Raw genomic sequence first — 22,020 nt, 5'->3', positions numbered from 1 at the left:
ACCCCGCTTCTCGTCCAACGACCGTTGGATATAGCCACCTGCAAGGATAAGCTGGTATAGACAGTGGATGGATGGATAACTACATTTACAAAACCATACAGATTCCACCTTGCTGCTATGTTTTGAACAACAGGAAGCCAAAATGAAACTGTAAAAGTAACAGATACACTCTAAAACATAAATTTAAAATGTGGTGAACTTTCTTTGTAATAATAATGTTCAGTAGTAGTACTTTTTAACTTTATTTGGAGGGTTTAACACTATAGTAGATGGTGTGTAGGAAGAGCAGCACGTCAGGATTTTTAACAGCATATTCTACCTTGTGCCTTTTAAATCTCAGTGGAAAGCAAGACTGGAATAAATGTGAAACTCTAAGACTATTTTCCAATTTAAACAGTGCTATGCCTGACACACTGGGCAACGTTTAACATTTTAACAAATAAAAACATGTTTCCAGTAAACCAACACTGCAGGCCTGAGTAATAAGACCAGCTGGGAACTTAATTTTCCTGAATGCACTTGGAGAGATAAAAACAGCCATTGAAGTAATCAATACGTTTATTTTTAACCCCCTGATGCTTTTGAAAAAAAAAAATCAAAATGCAGAGACACAGAATTAAAAGCCCACTCATGCCGTTTAACAGTTCAAACTGCTATTATTGCCATCCGCCGTAAAAGCAGCAGCGGTGGCTGCTTTTACCGCTGTTGCATTTACTCCATGGAAGGAGTAAATGCAACTCCTTCCATGGAGTCGAGGTAAATGCAACTCCATGGAAGGAGTAAATGCAACTCCTTCCATGGAGTTGCATTTACTGCATGTAATGGTATGCTAGAGCTGTGAATACTGGTTAGGGGAATTTAACAGGTAGCAGATGGACTACTAGAACCAGCTGTTGTTTATGAGGCAAGAGGGAGACATTGTGGTTTAGAGTTCAGAGGGAAGGACATGTGTGCAAAGGCACCTGTGAACAATCCTTACTTTGATGGAGATCTGCTGAGGTGTGCAGACCAAACAGGGTTGCTTTGATTCACTACATCCTCTGAAGAAGGCTGCAGTAGTTTAAGGCAAAAACAGTTTGATGAAACTGGTTATAGTCGACATATTTCTGTCTGTTCTGTGTTTCAATATGTTTTATTTTGGAATATTTCATAGAAATAAGTTAGACATATGAGGGCAAACAAGTTAGCATGTGAGCTACTTCTCAGTGCAGCCCTTGTAAGAATGATTGCAAATGGCATAATGGAGGAAAATTGTTGTGATGACAAACTGTGGGTGGAGTGTTGTAAAGAGTAAGAGCTTCTGAAAGAGACATAGGCCAATTTCAAAGCATCAAATTAAGTCATGTTTGATATACGTAGCATTTTTATAACAACTGAATGTTGATAAGTTAAGTTACAGTACAGTAATTTATCTGTGACGATTTCCTTAATTTTGGGAGATTGGTGATTGGAATCAGCAGGTCAGGTTTTTAAAGATCGGTAATCTGCGATCGTCCAGAAATCTGCTGTTGGTGCAGCCCTGCTGGATTGTGCTGTGAAATAGAGCTATGTGTCTGGAAAATACATAATACTGCCCCTTTAAATGGTTGTTCAGAAAGTTGTACAAGGACTTTTGCTTCTCGAAATGAGCTGCGACTGTATTGGAAGCTGAGAATCAAATATAATCTTCATCCGCATTAGCCAGATGTGGTTTTTCTTAGAGGCCCTCACTCCCTGTTCTCTAGATATGCAAATAAGCAATAAAAAACCTGTTCTTCGAATACTAATATTTTATGAGGTTTTTTTTTTTCCTGAGTTCATGTGTTGCCCCCAGCTGTTGCCACCCAGTTGGGTGAGCCGTAACAAGAAACACCACAGGAAATATGAACATTTTTTTCCTCCCACAGTTAAGGATATCAACATTGAAGTTTTGGACATTTGTCTTACATACAACGCAGCTTTCAAAGACTTTTTAATCCATTTTTTATTCCATACAGTAAATTTTCCTCATTCAAAATAAACTAAATTGGCTGTAACAGAGAAGCCAAGGCCTTTGGGATGCCTGTGGTTATTTTCATCGCAAATAAAACGTCTAATGCTGAACATTAAAGGAATCGTAAAAAATGGGGTGATGCTTTTTTTGTTGTAGTTGTTTTGGCTTGTTTTTCTTCTTTTTTTGTTGTTGTTGCATAGCAACCCACATGGAGCGACTTTGCATCAAATATAAAACCTCCAACTGATCCTACAACAAAGGAGGGTAGGATTCGCTGACGGGCTGAGCAGTCTCAGTTTGCCCATGAAAAAGTATGTCTTCTCTTCACAGTTGGCATTAAACCCACCAACTGGATTAGGAAAGCTGTTACTGTCTAGTTTATTTTCAGCACAGTTGCAGCAGAACAGGGCAGAAACGAACACGCCACAAAGACGCGAGGCGCTCAAAGTGACGCGTTATACAGAGCATTGTGCGTCCAAATCAAACCGCAATAAATGTGCATTGCATTTAGTCTCTCTTGTGTTTTCTGGCTTTTCTGCATACAGTGGAGACAATGTTCCTTCAATACTAAATGTGTCAGCAAATCTGACAGCTGTGTGACAAGGCAGCGGTGCTTCTCCAACGTATCGTTATCACAAAAAATTGGAAAGTAATGGAAAGCATATTCCATATTTCTGCACTTAAAAAGATTTATCCATCAAAATTTTAAGCTGGATTTATTGTCAAAGCCCTCTCGGATGATTTACAGTACGGCGAACTGTGTACAGTGGAGTAGGGTGATGTGAATATGACCCGACATTTTCATAAGAAGCAGGTTCGTGTCAACTTTTGCACATTTGTGTCGGATATCTGATAGCCGTTATGTAACGCCGTGCCTGAACTGTGACTGGCTCTGACAATAAGCTATGATCTGCTTCACGTCAAGCCCCCCTCTCTCTCTACTTCGTCTCCGTCTTCCTTCTTTCTTTCCACACTTTTCATCTCTTTATCTCGAGTAACTCTGCCGTGTGTGTGTGCCTCTCTTGTCATCTGTAGGCTCCAGCTGCAAGTACTCTCAGCTCCATCATCTGGGACTCCATGGCCGCCATGGCTGCTGCTGCTGCTTGATTCATTGCACTGTGAGTTAGCTTCTGTTTTATGTGAGAATGCGTGCGTGTCCAGGTCTCCCTGTCCATCTGCGTTTCGTGGTGTCATTTCTTGGTTGTTGGTTCCAGGGCTGTGTAATAATATCAATTCTGCGATATATATCGATATTTTCTTTCCTAGAAAAAAATCGATATTCATCCGCAAGTATCGTAACATCCAACTGTCACCTTGCTCACTCACTGCTTGCTTCACCAGGAGAGTGATTAGGTCATCAGGCTTAGGGTGATTCCTTCAGATGTTAAGTGTCGAGGTTAAAAAGGTATCAAACTATTCAGAGCAGGGTGCTTGGTGCACTTTATTTACTTTACAAATGCATGTAAGCTACAGTTTGTACTGTTTCAATTAAAAGAAACATGTTTTCTCACCACTTCTTTGATTCATTTTGTCCAGCTGTCAACTTTAAGTCTGTGTCCATGTCCAAGCAGAGCCAGGTATTGTGTAGTTGGTGCTTTTAATCAGTTTTCAGTTAAATTAATTCAGTCCAACTCTATAACAGTCACAAAATGTCACCAAAATCACTCTGTCCCTCTAAAATCTTTCAGAAAATCGCAAACGTGATTTCAATTGTATCGTTTGCTGAATATCGCGTATATATTGTATCATGAGCGGAATATCGTGTATTGTATCGTATCATGAGATTACTGTATCACTACAGCCCTAGTTGGTTTTGGAAATGGGCTGTGCATGTGCATTCAATCAGCTGTAGAAGCCTCACTGTGTCACTATCAAATAGGTTTTTGTCATATAAATTTCTCACAGTAAAGTTTTTACCTGTGACACTGAAGTAAATTCTTTTGTCCTTGAAATAAACTAAAATTATAATTTAAAACTTCAAAAGGTGAAAGAAAAATTACTTAACGGTGTCAGAAATTAAGGCCTCAAAATGTGTTAATTTCTGATTTTTTTAAATTTCTTTTTGTCTTTAAAGTTTGTTGTCAGTATGCTAATCACAGATCTTAAATTTTGTCATATCCAGACATCTTAATCTCTTTTGATAGTTTTTTTTTTTCTTCACGGGACGTTTCTGTCAGGCAAAAGTTTGAATCACACGCAAACTTCTTCATTGCCAGTAACGAGCTTTCCAGCTAGCACTCTTTCCAGCTAGCCTGACTAGCTAGCTAGCTTTTTCAGTGTCCATCATTAGTAATTTCAAATTTATCGCCAGTTGGTTGGCAATGTTTGTCTTAACCAATAGCTAACTTCTGTTGCTAACCCATATAATTTATTTATGTACGGTTCTCTTTTGTGCATTCTGTCGTTGTGATGCAGGTCTTAAATTCCTTTCATATAGATCTTAAAAAGTCTTAAACTTAACTTTGTGAAACCTGCAGAAACCCTGTGTTTAGCTGTGTTTTGCCCCTTCACACGCACCCACTCAGACTAATTGTAGCAAAGCTGTCATGTCATGCAGAGTGCTTTCCTCCTATTGAGACCAAATTTAAGGGTTCAAATTACCAGACACTCCGGTTAAAAATGTCGTAGGAGTCAAAGTGCCAATGTTGCAGCTGGAAGCAGTCTATAACAGCCTTCTTTAAAAATGCTACGGGAAGAGGTATTGCAATCCGAAATTTATATGTTCGAGTTTTGATTGAGGCGTTGCTTGTTTGGACAATTATTCCCTCTGGTTTTGGATGCTGTGCAGTTGGAAGGATTGTTGCTGTTACTTTTTTATTGTTGGGTATTTTTATTACAACTGGGAGCAGCTATTAGTATCTCAAAAGCTTAAATAATACATGAACTTCGACCCCAAGCAGAGAGAGGAGGAGGAAATTCAAAGCATCTTTTGCTTTCAGAGTGGCATCTGCTGCCCAGAAATTGAGCTGTTAGCAGGTCATGACAGTCAGGATGCTCTCATATAGCAACAATTTGAAAGTCAGAAGCCTTTTTAGATTTGTTGCAAGACTGACTGCTACCAGACACCCTTCCTGCCCCACAATGACTATTTGAGGCAGCTGTGATGTTACAACAACATTTAATTTCCCTTTGGAATAAATTGTGTTTTTAAATTGAGCTGATGTTGGTACAATTTAATGTTGTGTTTTATCTTGTGATGAGCTGGTGTGAAGTCTCCACTAACCCTCATGCAGTCTTTAGAGATGAGGTCATTTGGACCCCACAAGTTTTTGCGGGGTCACACTGACCCTGTGTGCGCTTCTGCTAGGTTTATTCTGTGGGTTGTTTCGGGAACTAGCAGTCTGATGGGAGAACCCCCAATTTTTCCACAGTGTTTAATTTGGAAGAGATTGGTCAGTAAAATATTCGCAGATAAATTAGATCATATTGTCACAATTATTTAATGCAGTGAGAAAATATTGGATTCCAACTTTAGTGCTGACAATATTGTTGTCTTTTTAACTATATTTACGGTGATAAATAGACTAAAGTAGAATAAACATAGCATATAATATAGTACAAACTTTAGTGCTGCTTATCCAAGATCAGAGAGTGAAATATAACATTCTATAAATCAATATGTACATTTATCTATTTAAATTTTTTGGATGAGACATAAACATTTAGATTTAACAAAGGCCCACTAATCAAAGGAAGAACTCCCTGCTGTTTATAACACTTTTCTGTCTGCCTGTTGTGAGTTTTACCTGGAAGGGAAAACTGTGCAGGATAATGTTGAAATTCCCCCATCTCTTCAGCCATCTTTGGTGTCAGTTACTTCCTGCTTGTGTGTGTTTTGCGCTTTGTTTTTCAGAACAGCAGTGGTGTTGTTTGCACCTCTTGGTGCTTGTGGAGCCAGAGGGCTCCACTTTTCCATATTTGCATAATAGAACATTTTAGTTCTGCAATTAAAATCCTCCTGGATTCTCAGTTTTCATTTGAAATGCCTCGAATGCTGTGATTTATTTTTTCTTGTTGAGATAATCCGTGATGTGAAACAGAATCTGTATAAAAAATATGGATTTTGTTTTTCCCTCCTCCGACGAAGTCTGTCATGCTTGAAAATGAGTTCATGAAGGCTGCTGTGAAAACGTTCCAAACTCAAGCCAGATTTTCGGATCAGAACCACCAAACTCCAGAGAACACTTAGCAGGGCTTGGAAACAAAGTCCTACTTAAATCATTAGTGGGGGGAAAAAAAGCCTGTCCCACCATCACTACCAGGCTGATGCTGTCCAAAATCATAATGAGAAGGCAGAGAGACATTCTCCACTCACAGAAATAGTTTCTTTTTGGTGGTGGTAATTGGGAACTGTTATCAAATCTGTTCCCTTGTTCTATTTTCTCCCAGAGTTGAGAGCTGTAGCAGAAAGAGCCGTTTGTTCTTTGGAGAAAGTAGGACAAGCTTCTCCAGCTTCATTTCAGTCAGAGCTCATGTTTCCTGTAGCTTCCTGAATATTCCACATATACGGCGTTATAAATGTTCTCCAGTTAAACCAAGTGGGAACCAAATTGGCTTTTATGTTTTAATTTCTTACATGCATCTGATGTGTTTATTCTGTTTTTTTTGGTTTTTTTGTCCAGATAGATCTCAGTAAATTAAAATAGTTATTAAATCTCAGTAATCCAATTTAGCTCACACACACATATATATTAATTTCCCATGGTGGTATAGTTCCAGCGCTGGTTTTTGTTCATTTGATGACTGCTAATGAAATGCCAAAGAAGGAATCCTGGCCAGTGACAGTGACCATTAGGCTCATCTTCATTGTTGCATTTAGCATCTCATGTCTGTCTTTTACGGTGACCAAGAAGGGTCAACACAACAAAATCAAAAGCCTTAACAGCAAAAAGCCATGTTGGAAGTTATGCTAACACGTAATGTATGCTGAAACGGATGTTGTGATAAAATGAAATTAATTCTGAAACAGAAATGATGCTAACACGGAATTTGTGCTAAAACTGAAATTATGCTAAAATGGAATTCCTTTATCCAACTTTAGCATGACGTCCACTGTGGTTTGTGTTGTTGAGTTGTAGCTTTTGCATTTTTTCTGACCCTTCTGGGCCACCGTATCTCCATAAGCTGCCATAGAGAATTTATGGGATTTATTTTTTGCTAATGAAACACTTTGATACCCTGAGCATTGAAGCAGGTGTTTGTAGTTTTGTCAGGTCCCGAGTCTTGCTGAAAAATGAAATCGGTATCTCCATAAAGCTTGTCATCACTTGTGAACCTTTTTCATTTTAACTTTACTTTTTCCTCCACTCCAATTTATTTGCCTTCGTAAACATCCGGCTTCTTTAGCAATGAAGTTTGGTGTATATCCTGTATTCTGGACAAATGTCAACTCAGCAGTGTTCCTCATATCTCTGCTGTCCATAACATGACTAAAACATAACACTGCTCTAAAAGTAGTTTATTTGTTGGTTTTGGTCTTTATCTTTTGTTCAATCTGAGACAGATTTTTTTATTTTCTTTAAATGAAATCCACTTTGGTTGAAATTAACACTTTTGTGCAAACTGAACCGATATGAATTTTACTTTTTGAATAAGATTATTCAAAAATCTTATTCAACTTCAATCTCAATTGAGATTGAAGTTTACTGGGATGCATCTTTATCCTTTAGTGTTTTAAAATATATTTAAAAAATAGAATACCACTTTGAACTAAATCAAATCAAATTAAATTTTATTTGTATAGCACATTTCAGCAGCAAGGCATTTCAAAGTGCTTTACATAATTAAAAACAGAAACACAGAGTAATAAACAGTAAAAAAGAGAAAGACATGAAAAACTTTTTATTCAGTTTATGGTTTTTCCGTTGGGATCTTAAACAACTAGCAGACCTAATGCCAACCCGTTATAGTAACAGAAACAGTTTAAACATGTCTAAGATGTAACAGATATCAGGAAAAATAAAAAACTCATGAATGCAAGTTTTGCAGTAACTGTTATAAGCCAACGCCACATTAAGTCAGATGGATTCCTGAGCACTGAAAGTATCACAGGGCATACCTTGCCCCATGAAGTGCCTAAAAACCCGTGTTAGTGAAAGCAATGTTGTAGTCATTTATAACAAGTGTATCAGTGGGACTTTATGGCCTTGAAGCCATAGGAATTTGCTGTGATCCCATCTGATTGCTGTTCCCTGCACCCCACTGGCAGTCTGAAAGGATCCGGCTCTGCTCTTCTACTGTTCATTTTCCCTGATGGATAGCTCGGCTTGTTTTACCACCGGGCGGAGGGCGGGAAGAGAGTTGGTGGAGAGAAAGCCTTCATGAGCTCTCCATAGTCACCACCCTGCAGCCTCGGGCTAATCTGTGTCGTTTTTACACTGCAGTATGCAGAGTGTTATTGAATATGAAAGGCTGAGTTTGTGTTAAAATCAAGAATACTGGAAATGTGTTGTTCTGTTGTTTATTTTTCCTGTAATGTAGCTTTTTTTCGCACAAGGAGATTATTTAAACTCTGCTACAATAGACCAGCTAGAGCTGCATTTGTGTGGAAATAATTTGGGGAACAGGATGTCATGCATCCTTAAAATGTCTTAAATTCATTTCAAAGTTAAGTTTGAATTCAATATGTTATTCCCAGGTCTTACATTTAGTATTGACAGGACTGTTTAGTCTCATGTGTTCCATGTATTTTTGTTTTTCTTGTGGGACTTTATAGTCAGGCAAAAGTTTGAGTTGCTCTATTCCTTGCGTTCTGACTTGAGATGGTTGAGGCTACCGCTAACTAGCTGCTAATGTACCCCTCCTAGCTATCTATCTAGCTAGCTTTCTTGTGTGCATCATAGGTAAGTGCAAATTTATTGCAGGTTGGATGGAGAAAGTTTGTACATTTCTGTGGAAATACAGGTCTTAAATTTCATTCATACTGGTCTTAAAAAGTCTTAAATTTGAGTTGGTTGTTTGGTTGGTTTTTCCAAAAAGACAGTAAATGTTGATCAGAACCCTAGAAAAAAACTTTCTATGTAAAAAAACAAATGCTGCTTTTCCACATAGCTGTCAGTTTTTAAGTGTATTTATGGAATTAGAATGGTTTAAAAAAGTAAATATTACTACTTTAACAACCACTTCAACCGCATTTTGTATTAAAGTGATGTTTGTCACCAAGATAAATCACTATTTCCTCAGGAGACCTGGTCACATTAATATGATTATTTGGGAAAATAGTTTATTGATTTAATATTTTATTCATTGAAGAAAAAAAAAATCCCATAATAAATTCTCTCGACTTTCTGGCTGTCAGTGAGAGAAGATTTTTAAAAAATTAAAGAAAGAAAAAGGATGTTTCTTAGATCATCATAGGATAATCTGATGCTCATGGATTTCAGGCCATTCTTGCATCAATTACTACATACTGTACATGAATGTTGAAGAATTCAGCATGTTACCACAGCAGAAACGCACCTCTACCAGCTGCTATATCCTCACATCTGATCCCTGGATAGAGGAATTAAAAGATCAAGAAGGCTGAAAAATGAATGCATGCATGTGTACGCAAGTTTTCCGTCAGAGATGTGGTCACAGCTGGAAGGGAGCTCTCAGGAAAATGAGTGTGAACCGCTGAGTTAGTGTATATATTTTAGATTTTTTTTATTTTGTTTTATCCCAAGCGATGCATGCATTAATTTTTAACATGCCATGCCATGCTAGTGGATAATTCTCCACTAAAGATAAAAACAAAATCTATGAAACTTTAGACCACCTTAAGATCAGACAAGACAAGCATCTACTGGTCATTTTCCAGTAGAGACCTATACTTAAGGCCTATACTGAATGAATCTATAAAACACTATTGGAGACAAAAAACTTGTTTCCCCCCAAAAAAAAATCCTGCTAAAGTTTTATATCTTCCATTCTCATGTGAGAGATTTATCATTACATCTTTGTGGGAATTGCCTTCAATAAGTCTAAATTTGCTCTCTGCTCAGAGCATGTGAAATATTGCGCTGCATGTTTTACCTTTATGATTTACACATGGCACCCAGAAAATATTGTTCTCCTCTAGACGTTGTAAAAATACAGAGGAGTCTTTTGGCCGTTAATGTAAACGGGAAGCTATACATGTTAGCTTGTGGATCTCTGGAAACAAATCACTTCTGACACACTGAGCTCATGACTCGCATGACTGATTGCCTGAACTGAATCAGCTGTTACTGGGTTTAGAGAGTAAACATGACCAATACTTGAAGAAAAAATGATCCAAAAACACACAGTAAAATTAAAAGTCATTCCCTTTCTATTTTTTGGCTCATTTATAGTCAATTTGGATGATGTTGTTTTTCTTCTCTTTAATGTTCAACACCCCGTATCGCCCCCTACTGACAGTTTATATCATGAAGGTAGATCTGAACTTAAAGGGAACCAATTACACAAAATTCACATTTTGCATGTTTTTGTCTATTTGGGTTTCTACTGCTTCTAAAAACAGATTAAGAAAAACCGCCTTGCCGGTTTTTGGCAATGTTTTTTTTAACGTCGTAAACCAGCAGGCACTGCCCTGCTAGCAGCGAAGCCCCACCTGTGACTTATGTTTGTTTGGCCAGCTGGCTTTACTGCTTTTTGCGCTGATGGAAAAGACAAGTGTTTTGTTGTCTACTTTACCACCCAGAAACCACTTGCTGCATTCTTGTTGGTTGTGCAGGAGGCTCCACTTCTACTTTTCAAAGATGTGTGAATGTTTCATTGCACATCTGTTTAAAGGCTTTTTTACACGCGAGGGTAAACATTGAGTTTGGGGGCGTGGCCAGCAGCAGCTTATTTGGATTTAAAGTGACAAGAGGCCCTAAAATATCCCATTCTGAGAGGAGCTCAAGATAGGCAGAACTGAAATCTTATTGTCCAAGAATGATTTTGTGCAAACAAATAAATGAACAATGAACATATTTTGTATAGCTCATAGACTCATCTTAACATAAGCTGTTCAAGGAAGCATAATAGGCCACCTTTAAAAGTCTGTTTTGGAGTAATTTTGTTACCTGAAACATTGATTCATGTTTCTTGAATGCAAATTGTCCTTTATGGGTTTTACTTCCTGCATCCTGAACGCCCTGCTGTACTGAAGATGATCTGATCTGATCTGATCTACAAACCTGTTTACCTTGAGAATGCAGTTGAAGTAGATAATCACCTTTATACGTAATATTGCACATGCATCTCCCTGCTGCGACACAGACTTTCCACAAACCCATCTTCCAGCTTTTAGAGCAAATATTATGTAAAGAATCTCAGTTACATTTCTTTTGCTTGGGGTGTGTGTGTGTGTGTGTGTGTCGTTTGTTCGCCCTGTGTGTTCTTTGTGTGTACTGTGACTCCTACGCATCTGGCTTGGTCTGCCTTGCCACTCTGCTGGTGTTTTTTTGGAGGCTAGCGGGTTGCCTTCCCAGGAGACCTCCACTGGCTCTTTCCCAGGCCAGGCTGCAAGCACTCTCCCAGAGCTTGCACAATACCAAATACCACAGAAGAATGTGGTTGCTTTCTCATTTCGCCCCCACCTTTTTTTCCCTCCCTCTATTTGCTCTCCATTTTTCCTCATTTTATCCAAGGTTTTATACTGTCTCTCTCTTAGTGTGTGACTCATGAATGCCTGAAATGATCACTCTTATCACATTACACCATATAATTGTTTAAGTCATGCCTGCTGGTTGAGTATGGTTCCAGATTGCATTAACTCTTCTTCTAACTTGCCTTCTTGCATGACTGGTAAAGAAACTCCATAGACTGGCTTAATTAAAGCAAATAAATCCAGTGTTTCCTTGGGACATTATAGTCCTTTGCTGTTTTCGAAAGTTCTCTTAAAAAACTCCTAATCCACAGTTTTGTTATCCTGTGATTATACAGAAACCAAACTGCAGATAAAGAGGCTTTAACCTGCCAACAGGTGATAACTGAACCCCTCTGTTATCAGGCTTTGTTTTGACAGTAACAAAGTCTTTGAGCATTTGTATTAGTTGTGTCTAAGGTAGGTCTGTCACTGAATCAGCTCTGAGTTGAGCCTATAATGGAGTGATTTAGTTGTCACATTACTCATTACTGTCTGTCAACACAACAAGCTTCAAGACGGCTTAGGCGCGTCATGATTTTTGATCCATTGTTGGTAAGAAGAGAATTCAGTGAGCCATTGTACAATCCTTGCTTAGGTATTCATATAGTACATTTAGGATTACAGTAATTTACTGTGATAATTACTGTGGTTTATACTTTTTTACTTTATTTTTTCTGTGAATAAAGTAGCATAATTGGAGGTGGCATGGCCAGCCAATAGTGTAATCTATGTAAAACTGTCAGTGTTGATATTTCAGAAATGTTCCAATAAGACAGTGTCTGTATTTGGTAAATTGGCTGAATTTACATCATTATTATTATTTCCAGTCATCCAGACCACTCAAATCAATTTCCACTACAGACACTTTCATCCATTTGCACTCAAACACTTTTATTCATCGATACGCTGATCAATAGCAAACATGGGACTAAGTGCCTTGCTCATGTGACAAAGGGATGCAAGAAGACCAAGGAAAACTTGTAAGTTAGGGAGAAAGTTGTGAACAAGTTCAAAGCAAGATTAGTTAGTGTAAAAATATCTTCTTTTCAAGTTTGAGTATGGTAAGAGCTACAGAGATCAAAAAATGTAAAGCTAAGTTTCTGTTTCCTTGCACTTGTATCACATAAAATCATAGTAAAATACACTGACGTTTGTGGTAATGTTATAAAATGTGAAAACATAAAGACATAAAGGCTCATGAATGCTTCTGAAAGGCACTGTAAACACAATTTTCTTAACATTTCATTAAGACAAATTGTTGACGTAGACAAATTTATAGGAAGCTGTGTTCATTTCATGGTGCAATACCTGAACAGGAGAATAACCTCTGTAGATCTCAGAGGTCTTCTTTTAGAGTTATAGTCTGGCTGCCATCTAACAGAGGGTCATCCATAAACAGAGTTGATACAAAAATAAAGATGGGGGCCATACCAGGACGGGAAGAAGAAACGGTCAATGCAGGGTTAGATGTGGGATGCAAAATTTACTTTACTCGGTTTTGTTTTGAAATATAGACACTCGACAAGTTCCTTAAAACTTGTAACTTGTTAAACTTAATGCTCCTTAATAGCGTTTATTCAGCCATGCTGCACGACGAAGCAGCATCAGCTTCTTATTCAAAAATTACTGATGTGCTACAAAGGTGAGAACGTAGAAAATGTATGTGATGGAGGTAAAATCCCATGATGGCTGTAAGTAAGGTTGATCTGAAGAGCTGCTGCACGTCATGGAGGGAAGTGTTAGCATTCCTTCAATAACAACCACAGATGGTTTGAATGTCTCTGTGCAAGGGAGAATTAAGAGTTCCACATATTTTGTTCTTTTCAGCTTTTATTTTTCTGTCTAGCAACCTAAAGACTCTTCCTGTTTTTTTGTTATATTTTATAAATATGTTGAAGTTTAATGATGTGAGAAAACAACAGTTTTCTTTTTATTCAGTCAATATTTAAATCAAAACAAAAAATAATGTTAAAATCTAATCTTTCAGCATATTATGAAGAAATAAGCCATTTATGTTATGGAAAGACTCTTGACACAAGAGAAAACTCAGATTTTTAAGAGCCGCTCATCGATTGATTGTTAGTCTATCGATAAGCTTAGTCAACTTTAGATGTACTCATTAATCAGTAACTTGCAGCCCTGTCGGTGAGATGTTATTGGATTTGAAGTTAAAGCTGTCTTAATGTCTGTCACTAATGAGAAAATTAATCAGTCTTGGAAGAAGAAGAGTAAAGATGTGTGTGCTCTGTTTTGGGTATAAAACACTCCAGTTTCTGCTTCATTAGTATTGATGAGCGTTTGAATCATCACAGTCTCTGCGATACAATGTATCGTCTTCTCCTCTATTCAGGATCTTCAAACCATCTTAAAACATTCACTTGTTAAAGGTTTCGTTCCTTCTTTCTTTATTCCAGTTTCTTCTCTCCTGGCGGCTCTGAGACTTGTTTGGGCCATAAAATCTCTTTTTTTGGATTATCTGTAGATCACACACGCTGTTGTCAGTCGTGGTTGTGCTGTTTTCTTCCACATTATTTCTGCTTCCTGCTCTAGCCTCATTAACCTAAACTTTATGACTTACTGCTTTATTATTGAGAGAGGAAATTAGTGCTCTCAGAGCACATTATTCTCATAAGCACATACACCTTAATTGCAAACGGTCTGCTTGCAATAGTTGAACGTTTACTTGTAGTTTAGTATTTGTATCGTCTGTAAGGGACTCACTAGTTTCTTTGTGTCAGTGTTTGTGTACTGAGGTTATTGCTGTTTCCACTTTAAAATTAAGAATTAATTTATAACAATTTGCCTATCATTTTCCTCCCAGAAACCAAGAAGCCACTAAACTCGTTCACTTAAAGGCTTTGTTTTCAAAATGAACTTCTTTCTGGTGTTTCTCTCAAACCCAGTACGAGTATGAAAATAGCAGAGAAGATTTTGTTTTTATTTTATGTCCGTATTTAGATGTGAACTGATTACAACCCATAACATGTGTAATTGAGCAGCTAATGAGGGTTGTGGGAGAGAGCTCCTCCAGGCTGGAGTGACATGCGGTCCCTCGGTGAAGTGACTGAGCTGAAATTGGGTTGAAACTCCATATTGTGTGAAACGATTCAACCATGAAGTGGGCTTTAGTAGTGGAAATAAAAGCTTGTTGGGATATGCCACCCACCTCTGGGGTTACACAGTCACATTTACACACTGAAATTTGAATCATGATTCTTCTTTTTCCATGGTAGCTGTTAATTGAGTAAAATGGTTCCACCAGGTAAAGATCCAAACTGTTGGCAGCTCAGAGATATAGAGACGGATCCATCAGCGTTTTAAAGTTTTGATATTCTTTTTGTAAAACTTAAAACCTTCTGGGTCTGTGAGGTTTCCAAAAGGCCGTCAGCAATTCGAAACACAACATATTTCCTGACAAAGGTTGAGAGCTCAAAAAGATGAAACAAAATAGAACTTTACACTACAGCGAACCTCTGGTATTCAAGTGGGCAGTAATAACTAAAATCCACAAATACGTGAGACCACTCTCTAAAAATGCTTTGAACTGCATATTTTATTGCTTCCAGCATCAAATACACCTTAATATGGGTTAATATGTACACTGTAACCCGTCTTGGCACAACAGTGGAAACTTACATCTGCAGTCTTCCCCATTTCCACTCTTGGGCGTACAGCCAATCGGCACCAAGGAAAATAAATGCTGCTCCGGGATTCCAACTAGGTATTTTAGTTTCCCAAGCTAAACTTTCTTTAAAATATTTTACTTATGAAAAAATCTGCAACTTGGTGGGTTTTCTGTAAATATTTTTTGGAATTATGTTCCATAGAAAAATCTACCAATAGGTAAATCTGTGAATACTGAACTGCGAATACGTGAATTTTTGCTAAATTTCAGATAACAATCGTCTTAATGTAGTACCAGTCCAGTGTGTTAGCTCCTGTTGCCTTCCTGCTTCGCTTGGGTTCAGGTTCATATTAAGAGTTTGAATGGGTGTCTTTAATAGGAGACACCTGTTCAATTCTGATTTTTTGCTGTAATGCAATTTTTTTTTTTTTTACTCTGGGTCAGGGGGGTCGTCCTGCCTCAAGTGGAGGAGTTTAAGTATCTGGGGATCTTGTTCACGAATGAGGGAAGAAGGGAGTGGGAGATCGACAGGCGGATTGGCACAGCGTCTGCTGTAAAGCGGGCGCTGTACCGGTCCATCGTGGTGAAGAGAGAGCGGAGTCAAAAAGCGAAGCTCTCGATTTACCGGTTGATCTACGTTCCTACCCTCATCTATGGTCATGAGCTTTGGGTCATGACCGAAAGAACGAGGTCCCGGATACAAGCGTCCGAAATGGGTTTCCTCCGCAGGGTGGCTGGGCTCTCCCTTAGAGATAGGGTGAGAAGCTCGGTCATCCGGGAGGGACTCGGAGTAGAGCTGCTGCTCCTCCATGTTGAGAGGAGCCAGTTGAGACTCGGGCATCTGGTCAGGATGCCTCCTGGACGCCTCCCTGGTGAGGTGTTCCGGGCACGTCCCACCGGGAGGAGGCCCCGAGGAAGACCCAGGACACGCTGGAGGGACTATGTCTCTCGGCTGGCCTGGGAACGCCTTGGGGTTCCCCCGGAGGAGCTGGAAGAAGTGGCTGGGGAGAGGGAAGTCTGGGCCTCCCTTCTGAAGCTTCTGCCCCCGCGACCCGATCCCGGATAAGCGGAAGAAAATGGATGGACTCCGTGGTGAGGTATGATGGCAATTACACTCCATGTGACTGCAATTATACCTCAATGTGAACAGATTGTGACCCCAAAGTGACCCTAACACACAGAAAATGATCCTAGATTATTTTAAGTGCACCAAAGTATTTAGATTAAAAACTGATTCTTCATTTCATCAACAAAAAAACACAGTTTTCTATATTTCCTTTATTTGTGTTTCTCAAACTACAAACTGGCCTGTCTTCACTAACTTATAGTAAACAAGGAATATAGTAAACAATATTCTTTTGTCAACAAATCAGCCAATGCTACTCTACAGTTAGAGCTGGTAAAAAGTGACCTTCATGTTATCAGTAGTATCACTAACCATACCGCAGCGTGTGCCGCTGTTGCAGCGGCTGTCCTCATCATCGAAACCCTCTTTCCAAACAGCAGTAGAAAATCCCATAACCCATCTGCTCATGGCTGTGGGTTTCAGCTTCACTTATTCTCCTATTATGAAGCAGGCTCGGAGAGCTCCTACTCTCCCTCAATAAACTTGTTTGTTCCAAACCAGCTCCCATACCGAGCTCATTTCTGAGGAGGAAGACGTTACGTCTCTGCGGAGGGCTGATTGTGTAAAAACCTGATGTGAAATTTCAACAGGGTTCTGCTGTTTTGATGCATCGCTTACTTATTTCTCAGCATCATTATCTCTGTTTTCATTGCAGTTATTGTTTTTTTTTTGTTTTGTTTTTTTATAAAACCACTTTTCTCTTTTTTCATGTTTTATGGCGCCTTGTACAAGCATCTTTACACCAGAAACCACATTGTACATTTACAGTCACAAACTTCAATGTGTTCTCTGGTTTTTATGACGTTTGTTCTCTAATGTTCTTTAACAAACCTCTGATGACCTTGACAGAAAACAGCTGGATTTCTGCGCTGGTTAAATTACACTCAGTTGGCTCCAGAGTTGGGTAATAATTACTTACATTTTCTCTCAGGGAAGCCGGGTGCTAGGAAAGCAGCCCATTTCATTTTTGAGTTAAAAAAATATTTAAATTGACTGAAAATTTGAAAATAAGACTAGATAGTTATGTGTTAATGGAAGATATTACTAAAAATACCTAAACACCAATTAACAGAAAAAAATACAATTAAAATAAATGTCAATTTTTAACTTGTCACTTTATTCGCTGAAGTTGTTGGTTTATTATGGTGTTCCTGTGAATGAGAAAGACACCTGATCTCAGCGTCCGTATGTGTTCACATACTGACCAAATTATGTTCCCATTGTCCTTCCAGCCATTTCACCAAAGAGGCTCCTTAGTCCATCTTCACTCACTGTTAATAGTGTATAAAACAACCTACAGTAATCAAATAAACCATCCTTAGCCTGGTGGGGGCACAAGTAAAGCCTGGTGGCCCACCAGACTTAAAATACACTGGGGGAAACCCTGGACATACTGCTACTCTTACATGACTGTAATCTTTTGGTACATTACCCACCTCTGGTTGGTTCTATTTACTAATTATGCGTCTTCTTAGGGATACAGAAAAGTTCCTGTATTGCTCTGTGTTTTTTATTGATTTTAACTCGTGCCTGTTGGGTCTTCAGAGGTATTGTACTCATTTCAGTGTGGCAGTCGATGCACCCACCAACTTGTTGTGTTCGAAAACATCATTTAGACTCTGCTGGATAGAATGTGTCCTCCAATTTAGTCCTCCGAAATCACATTCCTGCCTCAAGCACTGCTTTCCAATCCCCTTCTCTCTCTACCCCACTGCACCAGCCGAGCAGACGGCACTTCTTTCTGAGTCAGAATCAATTTGACCCGCTGGAAACTGGTGCAGAGTCAACGAGCTTTGGGTGGTGCGCCACTGTGGCTAAAACATAGGGGTTGCTAAACTCGTAGTGACATCTTTGCAATCATTCTCAGACAGCTTCCTGATGCTTTATCTCCTTTAAGATGAGCATTTTTCTGGCATGTCAGTTCACTGAGCTATAACTGATGGGGGGAAATGATGAGAAAAGGCCTCAAGTGTAAAAAAAAAAAAAAAAAGATGGATGGAAAAGATGAAAAGATGGTCTTAGTGTCCGGATGTAAATAGTGGCTTTAAGGAGCTTCCTTTAGTGCAATCATTCAAAACATAACTCGATAGTCATCTCGGTGTTATAAATGGATGTGACAAAAGTAAGTACTGGAGTAGATTAATTAATTGATAAATGCATTTGTGGTACACTGATGAAGTCGATCATTTAAGGTATACATATTGTAGTGGACAGATTTGTTACCTATTAAAGAGGAATCTTTAAAATAAATTAATCTTTTATCATATCTAAATTATTTAGAAAAATCTAACTTTTCTAAAATTGGATTAGAAAGTTGGATTAGAATCGGCAGTTTGCCGATTGACAGCGCAGGCTCGGTAACAAATTCTCATCTCTTTTCAGTGCTCCATCTGAGCTTTCTCCTATTGACTTGAATTTCTCTGGTTGAATTAGACAAATCGGCGAACAGAAGAAGTTGTAAACTATGACATTGATTTTCTCTGCTGTTTTAGAATCGTAGTCTGCCTGTGGTTTTATCAATGGCAGCAGAGGAAGTGAACGAAGCCGTTCAGTCAATGTTGGCCACACTTTCACTTATTGAATTAACCTTATCAGCCGCCTTGTTTGGATCAGTTCTTCTCTCTTTGCAATGGGGGATGGCTGTTTGTAGCGCTGGTAATTTCTGGTAAGCTTCATAGCATTAAACTGGAACATTTCATGTGTCACGGCCAAATATAAGCTATTGGGTAAAATTTAAACACAGGCCACGCCTCCAGGAAGTAATCGTTTCTCAATAGCCGAAGGTTCACACCGCCTGTACAAAGTGACGCATAGAACAAGAGGCCGGTTTTTACCAGCCTAGTTCCTAATGGTATGAGGTAATTTTTCGATTAGTCATTCTTTGTTTTACGCTAAACCATCCTGGAGTGTTTGCAGTGAACGTTCCAGTAGAGTTTAGCAAACTCCACACCTTATGTTGGACAGAAAAATACCTTGCCTCTCAACCAACCCTTTGGCTCGTAAATAGCATCAAATAGATGTTACAAAGACTTGGTGAAGCCAAGATGGCACTTTGATGTTTAAATTTTCTAGAGACTTTTTACCTTCCTTTAGAATGCTGCTCTTTGTACTTTGTGACTAGATATATGTGGGTCCTCACCAGGCTAGTGGCTGGACTTCTGCGTCGTAATATTTCCACTGTAGAGAAACAGAGTGCCATGGAAGTTCTTAGAAAATCTGGTTGACCTCAAATGTACAAGTTATTGCGATTCCTCAATAAATACTTATGAATACCGCAATATTAAACTCCTCTTTGAAGATCAGGTGTCTGTTTGTTGCATATATCACACTATTTCTTCATATTCAAAAAGTCCCACTCTGGACTCCACGTCTTATGATCCTTCTAGCTTTCTGCAAATAAAGTTTTAACTCACCAGTTGCTTTCAGAAGCAGTACAAATCTGGGGCTCACATGGTGGGCCCTTGAAGCCTATGTTCTGGGGGGAGGAAGGCACAGAGCAGCAGGTGTTGTGTGTTATCTCCTCTGCAGCAAAACCAGACACTGTTTGCTGCAATCAGATCTGGAGCAGATGGCCACAGAGTGTTTTCCTACGTTGAATCCCACATGAACAGCTCACTCTGCAGCATTCAAGGCAGTCACCGACAATGAGACCGAAACAATAAAAGGCTCACTGAACGACCCATTTTGTTTTACTGTCTTCGTTTTTTGGGGGGAGGGATTTAGTAATGGAAGGTTAGTGTTGGGTTCATCATCTCTGTGGCTAGTTTTTTGTTTATACATTTCTTCAATCTGAGAGAAAGCCACACTTAGCTCCAGTGAACTCTCCGGATTTGTGTGGATATTTAAGATGAAACCATGTATCTGTTCATGTGATGCATTGCAGTGATGACAGTTGTCTTCAAATTCATGACATGTCTTCGTCTGTCCACATATCACATGTCCAACCTTGATGTCGCTTGGAATGGAGATTAACAAAAAACTTTTAGCAAAACATGCTCAAAACGTATTTACTACTAGGCAATTGCTGTTGGTTTTACAACAGATATGAAACTGAAAAATTGACAAGATATATTCCTTACAAAATGAAGAGTTCAAAAAACAACTTTCCCATATTTACTTCACGTTAGGCTAGGGCTATGTAATAAATAAATATCAACATATAACAGGATAGACACATTAATGCATAATGGATCTAAGAGAATATCCACTGAACTCCGATCCAGAACCGCACAACATTCTGGGAGATGTAGGCAGAAGAACTGCTTTAGCTGTTTAACCTCTCATGGCCAGCTGAGCAAGGTGAGTGGCATCAACTATCTTGTTCACTCTTTGGTTGCTTAGCAACAACTTCATGAGTAATTTGTGCTGCAGCAGTTTCAGGTTTCGCCACTGTGCCTCAGCAACATAAAGATAAAAAACAATGGTGTGGATTTAAAACTGTAGCTAAAACTTTCAGCATTTTGGGAGTATTTCAGATATTTAAAGCAAAAAAAAAAATTCAATAATTAGCTATCAACTAAAATGAAATGGTTATATCGTGATAAGTCTCTCAGCCTAATGCCTTATAGTAGTCACAGTATTGTCGCCAAATTGTTCACAGAAATTTTGTTTATTGATTATGAACTTGTCTTCATAATCAATGAAGGTTTTAAGACAAAACCTTTAAGACAATTGTCTTAAAACCTTCTGAAGAAGACTTGCAGAGTTGTTGCTCTGCAGAGGTCCGCGGAGGTCAGGGATCACGATACTGCAGCTACACATGACCGGTGGACTTTATCTCATGGCTTTGAAATCCTGACTTTTTCATATCTCAGTATACCTTGATACCGGTAACCAGCCCATGTTGTAGCTAACAAAAAGGCCAAAGATTGTAGTTATGATTTAAAACTGCTTTAGAAACAAATTAGTTCCAATTCATCACATTTCCATTGCCTTACATAATCTACATTGCATAATAAGCCAAAAATAGGTCACAATTTGGCTGATGGCCATTCTGCAAAAACATTAGCTCTGAAAGAAATGCTCTCATACTGAAGCAAAAATAATTATACAGAAAGAAATATTGCTTATTTCATAGAGACTTCTACTTTGATTTGTTGTGTCGTGTAAATTTCGCCTCCATTGCGATAAGCACCCAACACCTACATGTCACACCAGATTACATTATCTCCTGGCTTCCCAGTTAGCGTGTGGCACTGATATTCATCTTAAGCACAGTAAGAAATGAGATTACAAGCAGATTTTGCTTCCTTGTGGTTGCAGTGTTGAATTTACTCTGAACAGATGGGGGAAAATAGCAAGGAATTTGAAGGTGATAAAAAGAGTTGCCATATCCCTCAGTAGGGTTTTTGTGCTTTGGGTTATTATTACAAGAGTTTCTCCAGTCTGAATCAGAAAATTTTTCTTATGCTTTTGGAAAGACATTGTCAGTTGCTTGATGTGTCTCTCCTGTGATTTTGTTGGAGTGATGGCCTGCGTTTTCCTGGGAGGATGCACAACGTGTGCTGCAACAGGATGAATCCTCTCCCACCCTTTACCAGTCAGTCAGCAAAGTTTTGTTCAGGAGTTCCTGCTGTATTGTGTCTGGCGCTGGGTGGGGTGTTCTCATGTTGAAGTTCATCTACACAGGATCTGACATACATGACTCCACGACTGGTTCACACATCTCTTAGCAATGAGTCACAGTTTCAATAGGATTTGAT

General features: G+C 38.8%; 1 protein-coding gene across 3 annotated transcripts in view; it reads left to right on the top strand.

The window, feature by feature from the left end:
* Positions 1-22,020, top strand: part of peak1 (pseudopodium-enriched atypical kinase 1) — a 93,003-nt gene that overhangs the window by 46,464 nt on the left and 24,519 nt on the right. For 2 of the 3 annotated variants that reach the window (XM_016668821.1, XM_016668822.1), the window contains one exon: positions 3,008-3,090. The exons of the other annotated variant lie outside the window; for it this stretch is intronic. The gene's annotated coding sequence lies outside the window, so the exon portion shown is untranslated. The remainder of the gene's footprint in view (positions 1-3,007; positions 3,091-22,020) is intronic. 3 annotated transcript variants of the gene reach the window in all.

The sequence above is a fragment of the Poecilia formosa genome, unplaced genomic scaffold (assembly GCF_000485575.1).
Source record: "Poecilia formosa unplaced genomic scaffold, Poecilia_formosa-5.1.2 Scaffold17, whole genome shotgun sequence".
Classification (NCBI taxonomy): domain Eukaryota; kingdom Metazoa; phylum Chordata; class Actinopteri; order Cyprinodontiformes; family Poeciliidae; genus Poecilia; species Poecilia formosa.
The sequence above is the reverse complement of the archived record's forward strand: the minus strand, read 5'-3'. Positions and strand labels throughout refer to the sequence as shown.